This window comes from Apteryx rowi, unplaced genomic scaffold, assembly GCF_003343035.1.
Source record: "Apteryx rowi isolate R43461 unplaced genomic scaffold, aptRow1 scaffold_216, whole genome shotgun sequence".
Taxonomy (NCBI): domain Eukaryota; kingdom Metazoa; phylum Chordata; class Aves; order Apterygiformes; family Apterygidae; genus Apteryx; species Apteryx rowi.
In genome coordinates, this window is record NW_020448486.1 from 39,384 (window position 1) to 53,918 (window position 14,535).

Here is a 14,535-nt window from a genome sequence, read left to right on the forward strand (position 1 = left end):
GGAGCCGCTTCTAGGCGCTTCGGTGGGCGCCGCGCAGCCCCGGCGAGGCGCCCGCGGCGGGGCTCTCGGCAGCCGCCCAAGAGGAGGGCAGGCAGCCTCGGGCAGGAACCCGCACGGCACGCCGCTCGGGAGGAGGGAAAAAGGGGGAAAACAAATCCTAGGGTGCTTGTTTACTGCGCCATATGGCTACAGGGGGAGGGGTGAAAGAAATGTCTGCCAGTTGCTGAACCAGTGCACTCGTTATGTCCGTTAGAGTCATAGTCACCCATGCTGAATGTCTCACCAGCAAGAAATATCCGAGCGTTTCTCTAAATTGCATATAATACCTTAGCTACCGCAGAAAAAAGACGGGGCTTTTCACCATTTCAAGTCTCATCAGAAACAGAGACGTTGAGGTACAGCACACCCAGAAGSCCAGTACAGGTGGACCCCAAAAACCCTCTGAGTGTCAGGGAAAGGTTTGAGTTTCAGTGCCTCGTTCAAAATCCAAGAGGAAGCAGATTACTCTTATTTCTGGTAAACTAGCATTCACTGGATAAAAAAATCCCTTCTCCAAATTCCATTTATATTTCTGTTAAAAGCTGGGTATATCTTTTGTTTGCCTAGAGATGAATGTGTGGTATTTAGCCGTATTTTGAATCACAATGCTGTAATACTTGAAACATAAAAGGAAAATGCAAAAAACGCATTGCCAGTAATTTTTGTGGTTCAGTTTGAGATGAAAACCTGATCCATTTCAGGGCATTTCCATCTATTGTTGACAGGTATTAAGAGTTGCAATTGAAGTACCGGGCATTAAATGCTATAGAGAGAGCCCAGTGATTAATACTATTTTTCTAGTGAGGCGGTCATTCATTTCAGAGTAATCCTTACTACGCTGCACTGATGGAAGCACGCTCTCAATGCAGTATATCCTGCCTCTGGAGAGTTTCTAGGCTAGGTCAGTGGAAATGCTTTTAAATGGCTCATGTCTTTCAGTGATTCATAAGATAAGTGCTGAACCTTCGTATTATTAGAAAGATAAAATCCAGACTACTGTGTCTGATAATAGGTAACTATACTGCTATCCATATTACCTTGTAAAATTGAAGTATTGATTTTTTTTAAAGCATGGTTTGCTACTTAGCAGACCAATCCCACTACTACTGTAGTCAGTGGGATTTTAATATTGACTTTAGTGGAAACAGTTTTTGCCTTTAAAATGGTCTGTTTCACATTATTATGGTAATGGCATTAAGTAATTCTTAAAATCAGTCTTCTTGGCCTTGGACACTTGAAAAGATTAATATACCCACATTATTTCAGCTCAACCATATTCACCATATTTCTGCTCATATCATGTCCAAAGTTTTGTTTAGATAAATAAATAAGATAGATAACTTATTGCTCCAGATGGCTGTGGGTGGATTGGACCTAATAGATTCTCCAGTTACATGTTTTTGAGAGTGGGTTTTTTTTAATTTTACAGAAGCCTAGATTTAGAAACCAGTTTGTAGATCTCCTTTTGCATGCAGCTTAAACTGCATCTGGTTGCTCACCAAAACAGTGTTCCTTCCAAAGAAAGATTAAAAATATTAAAATGCAGCCAGCACAGTGAGTGGTTCAGTTCAGCTAATGTTACACGAATGTGCTGATCCTACTGCCCATATATAATATACCTTTGAATCTTGGCACCTGCTGTTGGATTGAAATTCAAAATAAGAAACAGCAGGCCTAAAGGTCTGGAAATAAAGACAACATAAGTAAAAAACAGTTCTGTGTCTACTAGTAAATAATAATCTGCAGCAGCAAAGAGAAATGTCAAGAATCAAAGATGATGTATAGCACAACAGGCGTCAAATAGATATTGGGGCTATTACACAGTGATGAATTCATTCAGATTCAAATTGCAAGGTATATCTAACACTCATATTAATTATTTCCATATTTGTATAAAGACAAACTTTTTAGTGTTGAGCAACATTCTGCTTAGTTACTTTGTGGTAATCATGTTGTGATACTAAGTTAAAAAATACTTCAGTTATATGTTGAATAGTCAACTAACTAGTAAACTCCAATTTGAAATAAAATGCAGTGGTACTTAACACAGAATTTATTCAAAATTTTACTGAAATGAAATTTCAGTGAAAAATGAAAAGAAAAGTAATCCTGTTTCATCTTCCTCACATTTTCCAGGCAGTTTTAATTATTAGATGATTAATATCTTATGGTCATTCTATGTTTATAGATGGTCAACAGGTATACTTAGCTGCATAAATATTGATGCTGAAGATCAACAGTAGGTTTATTACCAGATTAACAGGAAGTATCTTCCTTATTTTACCTAGTTTACTTCATTAGCTTTATTATTGTTATTGTGAAATTTGCAATATGCGTTTCCAGGCTTATTTAACTTTGCTCACCTTCTACTTCTGCCAAAGCTGACTTTCTTGCTTGAGGATGAGCTCATAGGAAGCTAATAAGTGAAAGTTTATGTTCTGTTTTCTTTAACACTTTCCTCCATTTCTCTCTCATCTCACTTTTCTTCCAGTCTTACTGTAAGCAGCATTTTCTAACATAAATATAGTTCAAAGAGAGAGGGAACAGAGAAGGAAGTCTGAATTTTCGCCATAGTAGATGTCCTGATGCAAAATCCATTGAGAAGGCAGAATACTTAAAAACAAACAAACTACCCCAACAATATAATTGAGAAAAAGTGTACGTGTTGCGTATGTTTAGTTAGGAAGGGGAAATGATGACATAGGCATTTTTAACGTACTTAAATATATGTAGAATTTAAAGGACTGAGATTAAACTCATTCTCCAGTTCAGATTTTCCCTCCCTAAAGAATCAGAATGTGGGGCTTTATATAACTGAGAGCTGTCTGTGCAGTGTATTGTGATAAACATAACTAAGGCATTTCATAAGATCATATAATAACCAAAGAGGAAGGGGCAAGTCACTGCTAGAATTACTTGACAGCTGAATTCGGCTGTATTGGAATTAAACCTTTCTAGGTATTTTTATACATTTTATAAGCACATTTATACATTTATTAAATACTGGTTTTAAGTAAATTATTAGTTATAAATAGAAAAACTATTTGAATGTATACTGTTTAGAACTCAGTCATTGCCACCCAGTCAACTGATATCAAGTGATCTGGATATAGAGCACACATGGCAGAAGCTCTGTGGSTGTATTTCTCCCTTGGGCACTGGTCATTATAAAGCCTAAGCATCACTGAAGAACTGCATTATGCCTTCAGAACAGGGGCATAATCTTTGTGCCAAAAAATGATTCATAGGCCTTCTGGTTGTCCTATCCCAGGAGTGGTTTTTATCTAGTGCAACTTAGGATGACAGAATTGGGCCTTCATGGCATCTTACATTTCACCAGCTTGGCTCCTTCCAACTCCTGCATCTACAGTTTTTCAACTCTTCTGTAGCTCTGTTAATTCAATCTTTGGATCTACTAGGCAAATTACTAATTTTAAAATATTTTAACATAACCATCTACATTGTCCTTTGTTTACTTGCCTGCTTTCAAATTACAGCAAACATGATAATACAAATTTGTTAGAATTTTTGAAGTCTGTATTTGTGAAAATTATCCTGACTTAGCATTTATTAAGAATCAAATTTCTAAAAAAAATCTGGTAACTACATATAAATGTCTTAAATTTTGAAGATAAATAATAGTGGAAAAGCCACAGTTCATTAGAATTCTATTAATTAAAAGGTTCCACCTTTTATTTTTTTTCTCCCATTTAAGAGTGCCTTTTCTTAGTCAGTTATTGAATATAGTTCTCTTGGTTCAAGTAGAAAATGCAGGATTCAAGTAGGAAAACAAGTAAAATAATCTTTTCAGTTCCACAACTTCCTCAAAGTCCAATGTATCTTGCCAAAATTGGGCTGATTTGGAGAGAATAATATTAGAATTTGCTATATAGAAGGGCAATTAAAAAGGAAAAAAAGGTTTTATTTTAACCAGCTTTATTTAGTCCTAAAAATAGCTTTATTTATATTGCTTTATTGTTTATTTCAGTGCAAATTTAACTCCTTGAAAGCTCACCATATGCCAAATTCATCTCTCAGCTACGCTGATAGCCAGGAGTTTTGCACTGGTAAAATGAAGCAGATGATTTATCTGTGTAGGTTTTCTAAAAAAGCAGTGTACAAGTCCAATGAGCTTACAGTATACATCCTTGTGAGAAATTTTGTTTTTTTGCTGCTCCATCCATATGTAACTTACTGTATTGTCTCCTTGTTGGATAGTCCCAAATTGAGACAAAAAGGGGTAAATAGAATATGATCTGTCTGAACTATATGTTTTAGACTGACCCTTGGTATTCATTACAAGTACTGTAAAAAAAAAAAAAAAGACAGTAATAAAAGGTCAGAATTCATTAAAAGAAGGCCAAGCCGTTTGCTTGCTATGAATGAAATTCTTTAATATTATGGCAACCATGGCTGTGGGGCTTTGCTGAACTCTCCAAATATAAAGAGAGAGAGGTTATCAAAAGATGTGAAAAAATAAATCTATGATTATGGCTATATTCAGGGAGAAAAGAATGGGTTACATTTTTTATTCTTTCCTGTTGCTATTTCTTGAGAAATGCAGCAGGACAAGTCATCTAAATACATATATGTGACACTTGCTGGTAAAGCTGGTCTAAAGCAAAGCCTTCCAGAAATCCTCTTTATTTGAAAGACGTGATTTTTTTTCCTCATATTTGCAATTAATTCTAAGATAATTCTCTTTTAATTTTCTTTTTCTTCCCATCATAATAAGAGTTTGGAAATAGCTGCAACAAGCTCCAATAAAAAATTGCTAGGACAACAAGTAATCAAAAATGTTGAGGTGAAAACAACATGTTACTTTTCATCAAAAATGGAGTAAATTGGAAAATGGAGGTGGTTCATTGCAAACTTTCTGTCTAAATCACTGTAATCTCATGCACTAGTCCACACAGGATTGTACCAGAACTTGGAAACTGACAGTCTCCTGCCTTCTTCCAGACTAATAATATCACTGCAGCAACGAGTCATTGAAACTGCTACTGTCAAACTGACCGATGAACCACCTAGTCCCAGTCTCCAAGGGAGTCTATAAAAGATGTTTCAGAGGTCGGTAATTAGTAAATTAACAAATATATCCCTAAACAAAATATGATGCATCCAATTGCATTATGCAGTAATGACAAAATATTTTTGTCTTCTAGCTTCTGCCAACATGAAAATGCATACCTAAAACTTGCTAACCTATTTTTAGAACTAGACATGAAGCAGGATCACGAATGTTGGGACCACCAGCAATACTGAAATCCAGTATATCAGGGAAGGGAATAGGAAGTTGCTGGGATTTCAGGACACTCCACACGCCTTTCCTTGTGTTGACTGTATAGGCTAGAATGTAACTAACCCCAATGATAAACACTCTGTGGGAAAACCTATGGAGGTGTTCCCTGATTCCATGTAACAGTAAGGCATGTTGTTCCAGGTAAGTGCCATCACCAGCGCCAGCAGTCCCAGGGGAACAGAAGGGCAGGAATAACCTTGTCCTCTGTTCTGCTCCAGCCAGCAAAGCTGAACTGACGTAAAGAGCAATACTGCATCCTTACAAAGAGCCATGGAGCTATCGCTGTCTTGTAAAATCCTTGGAAGAAATTCTGGCTGAATCAGTCAGAATTTCTCTGGGGGCTGCAATGCAGACTTTCCACTCCCACCATTAAGTGTTATAAAACAGTGACCTAGGTTTCCATTTACCTTTTAAGATAATTGTCAAAGTATTCTTACAAGATGGAATAGGGTTAAAAAGGGGGGCTGCTAAGTTCTCTTTCTACTATGCATCGGTCTTTATGTCACACCATTTCTCTCAACATTTTTCTTTTTACGTCTGTATTCTACTGTGCATTTTCTCAATGTTAATCTATCTGTGTGATTTAACTATTAAAATCTATTTCTTTTGGAAGTACCCCTTTTCCTTAATTAGCTTAGTTAGCTTTGGAACTTTTGTCTCTGTCACGACCTTTTGGAGATGAGGTAAATACACTGAGCATGTTATTAGAGGCTAGGACATACTATTTAATTAACGAGAAGAATATGTTTTCAATATCTTCTCTATCCCAATTCTAATGCTGATTTTTGTTACCCCTGCTATGCTCTAAAAAGGTATGCCTGGCGATTTGTTTGAAATTATTCCTAAATATTTCCCTTGAGAGGTTACGCCAAATCTGTAAATTTAAAATGTGATTGAAAAGCTCGAATTCTTCCTATCATTTCAAAAAGCTAATGTCACAATGGCATAAAATGTAAATTATCTGGCAATGGTCTGTAGGGAATTCTGCCTGCCATGATTTCTCCTTTTTTACTTTGTTATGATATTTTTATTTTCCCTCCCAATTCTTCCTCAACTTGCTTAACCTAATTAATTTGCATCTCCACCAAATGTTGAAACCCATTCATTTGTCTGGGTCATATATACATATATGGGGGKGTGTAAGTATGTATATGTATATTTGTATATATATACATGTTTATACACATGCACACATTAGATTGCATTTGCATAGCTGTCAAACACTTCCTATAGTTTCCCAGCTCTTCACCAGCTTTAATTTATGTCATCATAGCTGAAGTTTCAACCCTGCTTTAGTAAAGTCAGTATCAGATTCTTTTCATTTCAAAAGGAAGCCAGAACAAAGTTTTGACCTGAAAATTATTTTTAAAAGACTGTCAAACATCTGACAGGTTCGAAAAACATAGTTAACCCTTACAAAATCCAAACTAGCTGCATCAACCAGGTATAGTTCATATGGACACTTAACAACTCTATTTTTAATGATTTTCTTATTGAATTTTGCTGGTGTTGAAATATGGTTCATTGGTCTGTCATTTCTATGTACTATCTTTACCACCTTTTTTTTTTCTTTTTAATAAACTTTTGGCCATCCTCCAGTATCATTGCTGTGTATAGTGGCAAATTATATATTTTAATAATATTTTGGTTACTTCATTCGTAAGTTCTTCAGTGGTCCTGAATTCGTATTGGTCCTGGTGATACACTGCAATTTAACATCTTGAGTTGCCATCACCTCTTTTTTATTCCTCTCTTTCTGACAGTTCTTCAGTTTCATCACCTGAAAAATGTAATCTTTATATATGTAATGCATGTAATCTGTAGGTATTTCCTTATCACCCACAGCAGAGAAGATAGGCAGTGAAAAATGCATTTCTGATTGTCTACTGAAACCTCTGGCCATACCTTAGCTGTACTTTTCTTGATGTATTTAAATAATTGTATAATTATTTGCTTGCTATTCAGCTTCTATCAGCTTAGGCTAGTGAGCATTGGTCCATTCATAAGTTTGATTTTCCACATGCCAATGCAACTGCTGTTTTACCATACAGGCAGGTCATGATTTATCAGCAATAACTTCAGCTCTGGGTCTACCTTGAACAAAGATCTTGTACAAAATCTCTTGGCAGTGTTGCTAGTGGTATACCTAAGTCCATAGGCAACACTGAGAGCAATCACAAAACTTATTTTACTCATTCAAAGATTGTACTTTGAGTTCAAGTCAAAGTCATTTAAGGGATCTTACCCCCTAAATATTCTTAAGAACAGTCAAAAGCATCAATTTCATGTTATATTAAATCTTTGCAGTAACAAAATTTACAAAACTTTCAGACACAGGGATCTTACTGGTAATATTTCATTTCCCAGAGGAGCTTAATTATAGCTTAATTTCTTAAATGAAAAAGGTTGAATGAGTTTCATCCTAGGCTCAAATAGGTCATTTAATAAAAGTTACCCTTCCAAGTCTATACAGAATATTTATTTCTGAAAGAAAGTCTTTGCTTGAGGTTAACGCTAGCATAGATCAGATTTTTTTAAGTAAATGTTCACTACAGATAGCCCCTTAAGTTGAAGAGTATCCACAGATACAAGTAAATGGTTCAAATCCTACCATTCCATTTCAACAACTAGCTTTAATCTCTGCGCCTACATGTATTAATTGTCAGGTTCTGCAGAACTATTGAATGAGTAGTTAGAAACTTATGCAATATCTGCACTAAAAGTGATATCGTACAAGAGCTGGTGATTTCTAAGGAAGGCCATTGCATCCAGAAGAATGTTCAACTCTCTAACTTGTAGGAAGTCGTTCTTGCCCTTCTGGATATTTTATGTTCATAGGCCAGTACGAAAATTCCTAGCTAGCGGAAATGTAAGATTGTGAGGCTTATCTATTTAAATAGAACAAAAACTTAATTTAAAAAAGCTACAGGATCACATTCACTGCTGCTGTGGGACAATACAAACTTAGCTTTCATGTACTAGCTAATATCTCCTCAGTTTTCTCAAGTCAGAGAGGCTTCTGGCAGGTTTAAATGACATATACAAAATCAAAACATCTTCCATGTTCTGGACAGCTCTACTCGTTTTGGAAGCTGTGTTGAGTAGGTTCAACCTACTCAACAAAGAACAAAAGATTCCTGTGATATTCTGTGATGCATGGGAGGCCTGAAGAATCTGGTGGGATCTTCCTGGAGGGTGTTTACTGCCATGCTGTCTCTTGATCTTTCTCCACATCTACTTCATTTAAATCTCTCCTCAACATTTCTCCTGCTTGTTTTACTCCTCTTTTACCAGAAAACTCTCCACAGCTGTATGCTGTGTACTGGGAAAAGTCAGGACCCAAATAACTTACTTCAGACCAGAACCAGCAGCTGCTAGTTGCCTTCTTTCAAAAGCAGACCAAAACTCATGGTTTGATGTCAGCCGGTTTTAATTATTTCATTACTGTAAAATGAGATTTGAATCGATGATTCCCACATTAGTCCAGCACCAGCCTTCTTCCCACAGTGGCTTGTGTTCATAATAAGCCCTCTCTACATGAAGTTCTTCTGCATATATACATGTAGCCTCTCCAGACTGCACCTCCAGTCTGTCCAGAGCACAGAACAAGAACAATGGTGAACCCACCACCAGTTAGGGAAGAAAACAAACTATCAGCGTAAAAAATATGAAAAATACCATTATGTTGTACTGATGCATATTAGCCTAGTCTAGCACTAACCTGCTAGCAAATGCCCTCTTACTTTTCACTAATAATAACACCCCTAGGTAGCTACAGAAAGAATACTTGGTACTTTTGAAGAAAATCAGCATTAAAGTGTCAGAGCTGGAGTTTCTACCAYGCTGCATCATTAGTGAATCTAATGCAGCTTCACCAACAAGAGACTGAATTAAAACAGCAAAGAATCAAGTTCACTATCACCTCAGTCTTCTCAGCAAAGTTTCTCTGCGGCCTGAAAATTAAACTGGAGGGTTTTTTTGGATCACTGGGAAGACTTGGGCTTTCAAGCTATATGCTTGGCCTTTACTGGGCAACAGTATTTAGTCTGTCATTCTGTCTTTTGCTATATATATGCATATATAGAGTGGATATATTAGTAGGGGTGGGGGKTTTTTCTTTGTATTGCTACACTGAAAAGAAAAATTTAAATCCCTGTGTTACTCACTTTAATTAATGTCTACTTTTGGCATACTGCCACTTCATAGAATACCTGTACACCCTACTTTATGTTTCTAAGTAATGTTAACATTTTCTGGTTTTACAGAGGAAGCACTTTAAAATGTTCCCTTTTAAAAAATTTGCTCTGACTCATCTTTCTTTGGAAAATTCTAGCTCAACATTGTTACCATGATATCCCAAATCCTTCTCTCTTTGCTTCTCTCACACATACACACATGTGGAGATAGCATCTTACATATGGCCACTTTAACATTTTTAAATTTCAGGACAGTTATTCTCTTTATTCATGCACATTTAGCTGAATGCCTACAATAAGAGTTGCCAACTAAACCATTTTGTTCCATCTGCTATGACCATTTTCCAACACTCTGTCTGATTCACCAGCTTCCCTCCTCACAGAGTCCATTGGGAGGTCTGAAAACAGCAGGCTAAAGGGTGTGGGTAGCTGAAGGAGCCGAAACTCTGAAGACCTGAACAAGGGTTAAGGAAAACGTGAAGGGCAGTTTGAACAGGATGGATCCTGCAGGGTTTTAATATATTCAAGCTTTTGAGCCTGGAAGGTACATTTAAGAAGACTGTAAACTACTGGGGAATTGTACCTTGGGATGAGTTATAGCCCACCCTCAACCTCACCCTTATGTGATATTTACTCCCATTATGTGCTGACAGTTCAGTAGGCTACAGAGCTACAAATATATATTTGACGAACTCTTTTATTCATTTTTAATATTGATGGCTACAAAAAGAGAAATGTAATGAAGCAAAGCTGCATATTTGCAGATTGCTAAAATGTCCCAAAAAAATGAACATAATTTAAAACATAAGATAATTTAAAACACCATATTTTGATATATAAGCTATTTATACTGTGATATTTTTCTTACATGTTATTGTTCATAAAAAAGTAATCTATATAAAATCAAATGAACAATAAACTCATATGCCAACCTACTATTTTTCAACAAGAGGTTGGCTGGGATGCTCCAAAGAACTCACTAGCCTGTCATTTTTAAGCCCTAAATCCTGTAATCAGATTCAGTAGTACAGCCCTACACCTGTAGAGAGCCTCAGTGTTCTGCTAGCGGAAATGCAAGTGGTACCAGATCCTCCTGGAAGATACAACGATTTAACTAAAGTGAACATAATTTTGTTTCTGAATGAAGGTTCATTCTGTGTTCATAACATATAAAATCAGACACAGGAAAATTCATACTCTAGGTCTGTGATTTAAGTCAGTAAATTAACAATGACATAAAGGCAATCAGAAACTGGCCTTTGAGGTTACAGTCCTTTAGCTTGCTAATACAGCTTGTATTCTATACTTTCAGACATATCTTGCAATCATGTAGGCCCTTCTTTTTTAAAGGAAAGTTCTGGTTAGAATCTGCTAATACAGCTTGGGCCCCTATTTTGTTACTTATATATTTTTAAATTAAGGCTGATTTTAGGAGCCGTATTTGTGTCTGTGAAAAACATAAAGCAAGAGAAAGAAAAGTGGTAAAAATAAATTTGTATTTCTTTGTTCTCAAGTTGCTAATCAATAAATAATTCCAGATAAAGAACTAGGCAGAATATACCCTCAAAAATCATAAGAATCATGTATACAGTTTAAAAAGATGCTATACTAGTGATGTTAATTCCACACATTCTTACAGATCGTGAGTACCAACCATTAAAAATTGATACTAATTACTGTCAGCCATTTGGCATATTTCTTGGTCTAACACATTTATGCAATGTGTCTAGGCTAGGCATCATGACACTATTCTTATAAAGTGCAGCTTGGGTTTAATGGAAGAAAACATATGACAAAACCAGTAACAATCTGAAAAGTTGCAGAAGTGAGATATTCACTGGGCTGCATATACAAATACCTTACTGTGTATTGTCCCACTCTGGACCTAAAATGGCTGTTTTGCAGGGGATGTTGTTGCTTGGTGACCAAAAGTGCATCTCCTAGGCCACAGAGGGATGCAAATGTTCAGAAATTGATTTGTTCCTGTTGCTCTTGTGGAGGCCATACCAGTAAAACAGATTAAGCCAACACATAAACATCTATGCATTCTCATGGCTGGCATGCTTAAAATTGATATTTAAGGCAGGCCTGAGATTTTAAGCTACTCACTATCCAGGCAAGGGAAAAACAGAATAAAACCTAGTGTGCTGCTGTCCACAAAATATGAAAGTAGACCAAGCTTCAGCTACTGTGAGACTGCAAGATACCCTTGCTTCAATTAAGTCTGTGTTGTACATCTAGCCTGTTCCAGTGCAACCTCCCAGTTGCTATCAGGCTCTCTTTCTTTCATTAGAATCAAGTAGTTAATTAGCCCCAGCCTGTCCTCTCTCCTTCTCTCTTTCCCTTTAACGCAGCAGTAATGATGTCTAATTACCAGCAGCAGTGGATTACAGCACCATCAGGAGCAAATCTTTCTGGCTGACAGCAAAGCTGAGCAACAAATCTTAAAGCTTCAAGGAGAGGATAATTCCTAACAAAGTATTTTAATATTTTTTGCTTATTTTTGACCAGCTTGTGACTTTAGAGTACAAATTTCACAATCATCCATCCATCCTGTTATTGCAGAGGGAGCGCTCATGCTGCCAGCAGTGATTAATTTTAAATTGAAATTACTTTTACCTATGGTGAGATCAAGTGATAGACAGAAGAGGGAGAGGATGAGGAGGGAATCACAGTTTGAGGATCTGATATTGTTTGTGGCTCTCTCTGCAGACTGGACAAGCTCAAATATATGTGGTAACAGTGAGACAAAAATAATAAAACTGGCTGAATAGTTCTAAATGGTCATACATTAATAAACTTTAATCAGGAAGAGTTAAAGAAATGAGAAAATGGGCTTTTAAGGCTTACTGACAATTACTTGTCCAATGAAAATCCTGTATTTCCCCTATAAGTTATCATTTCAGGCTGGGTGAAATCCTAGCCTGCTTAAGTCGATAGGAGCTTTGCCACTGGCTTTCTTTGGGACAGGGGCTGCATCCATATTGCATATGACGGGGTGTCTTGGAGAATTCAGCACCTGGCACACACTGACCCTTTCCTAGCAATAGCTCATACAAACAGTTGCCACACTACAGATCTACCTAAATAACTCCCCTGCATTTTGTGATTGGATGGTGACACTAGTTTCCTGTTTTTAGGAGGGAGGGTGGCAGTTGTTTCTCAGAGCTGATGGTTGTATAAGAATGCTGAGAATAACCTTTTCTTGTTTATGGTGGCTAACAGGTTAGAGGAATCAAGCAAAAGGAAGGAAGAAATTTTACCTAAATGCAAGACATTTTTCCAGAAGGATTTACATGTTATCGTTCACATAATGTACAGATATTCTGAAATTGTTTATGGATATGTCATAATAACTTTCCTTCCTTGCTTTTGTTATGAAGGCTGCTTGGTTGTTAAAACTAGGTAGTTATTTCTGTATGAGTATGAATACATATATGCATATGTAGAAACATACACAGACATTCACAGTTGAGGATATGATTTGCCAAATGAACAAAGGTAAGACCAGGAAGGAGCTCAACCCCTGACTGAAATATCTGAAGAAGTCAAGGAAAAAATGTGAATATTTGATCTGAAAATAAAATAGAAGAGGGGAGGCAAGGTTGGATTCCAAGCTTTTATGGCCTAGCAAAGGTGAGAGGAAATAAACAAACTGATGATCACTGAAAAATCTTTTGTTTCACAAGCCCTGATTACCACTTAATTCTTATATTCCATCTTGTAAACTTAAAGTTAGCCTTCTATTCATCAGTGTGGTCAACATAGTTTTACTCCAGAAATACTGAATTTGCTTACAGTTTTTAATTTACTGTGAAATGGATACTCTTAGGAATAAAATCTTGCCTACTGGCTCTTCACAATTACTATTTCAGTTAGCAGAAGAGGTATTATAAAAGTTGTCTCCAGTTAGGTTGATTTTTTTTTTTTTTATAACTTACATTTGTTTTCAAATTTCACTGAAAAATAAAATTTATCTACAGTATCTGCTGGGGTCAGAAATGAACAATCTGTCCTCTAACTGTAGAAAGGAAACACGCCAAATTACCTGAACCTGTTAGGCGGACCTAGAACGCTTTTGTGAATAAAAACCATAGAGAGGGAATAAACTCTGTCCAGAGCTTCTCTTTCACTTTCAGTCTTCATATTTGTAAACTCCTTAAAATTAATTTCCCTCCTCTGCCTCCTCACAGCCATGACAGCGATGATGACAAGGGGGCAAATATAAACCAGCCCCTGGGAATGCCCAGGTTTATTACTTCAGTGAAGCAGAGAGAGGCAGATTTCCCCAGCAGCCTACGTCATCAGCAGACCCAGAATACTTTCCGAGAAGCCCCCTTTGCTGCGCCACCCAGAAACCTTCCACTGCAAAAGAAAATACTGCTCATCCAAGCCCAATGCCCAGGCAGCAATATTGTTATTTGCCAGGTTTCCTTGTCAGCCCCCCCACCCCCCCTCCAGAAGCTTAGCTTATACGACCTAGAGCATAAAAAGTAAGAACAATGATACATGAAGAGAGTTCAATAGGCAAAACCTACTTGTAGCCAACAGTTCCCATCTTCTTAAATAGGAAAATCTGTAGCTCCTGCCACCACCAAGCATAATAGCTCTTCCACTGTTAGACCTGCGTCTAGCTATGCAGCTTCAGAGCCTGCCAGGGATGCAGCGCTACCGTATCGCATCAATTGAGTTTCAGCTTTATGGCTGTGAGACTTGTGCAATCCCAGAAAGAGTAACAAAATACACCATTTGGTCATGTGGAAACCTGTCTCCCTTTGTTGAGCATCCTCTCCCCACTCCCCTTAATAGCACAGCCGCACTTCAGAGCCAGCGAGGCACGTTCCTGCTGCTCGGTGCCTCAAGGGCTGCGGTCTCACAATTAAAAAAAAAGAAAGGAAGATACCCTGCCTGGGGAAACCCCCGAATAAGCGGCCAGCGCCACGCTTGGCTTGGTGCCGGCGGGGCGCCGCGGAGCAGCCCGGCGGCGAGGGCGAGGGC

General features: G+C 37.4%; 1 protein-coding gene across 1 annotated transcript in view; it reads right to left on the bottom strand.

The window, feature by feature from the left end:
• The window catches only part of LOC112965436 (nucleolar protein 4), a gene marked incomplete at its 3' end in the record, with an annotated part of 50,016 nt that overhangs the window by 34,864 nt on the left and 617 nt on the right, over window positions 1-14,535 (bottom strand). The gene's annotated exons all lie outside the window — the stretch shown is intronic.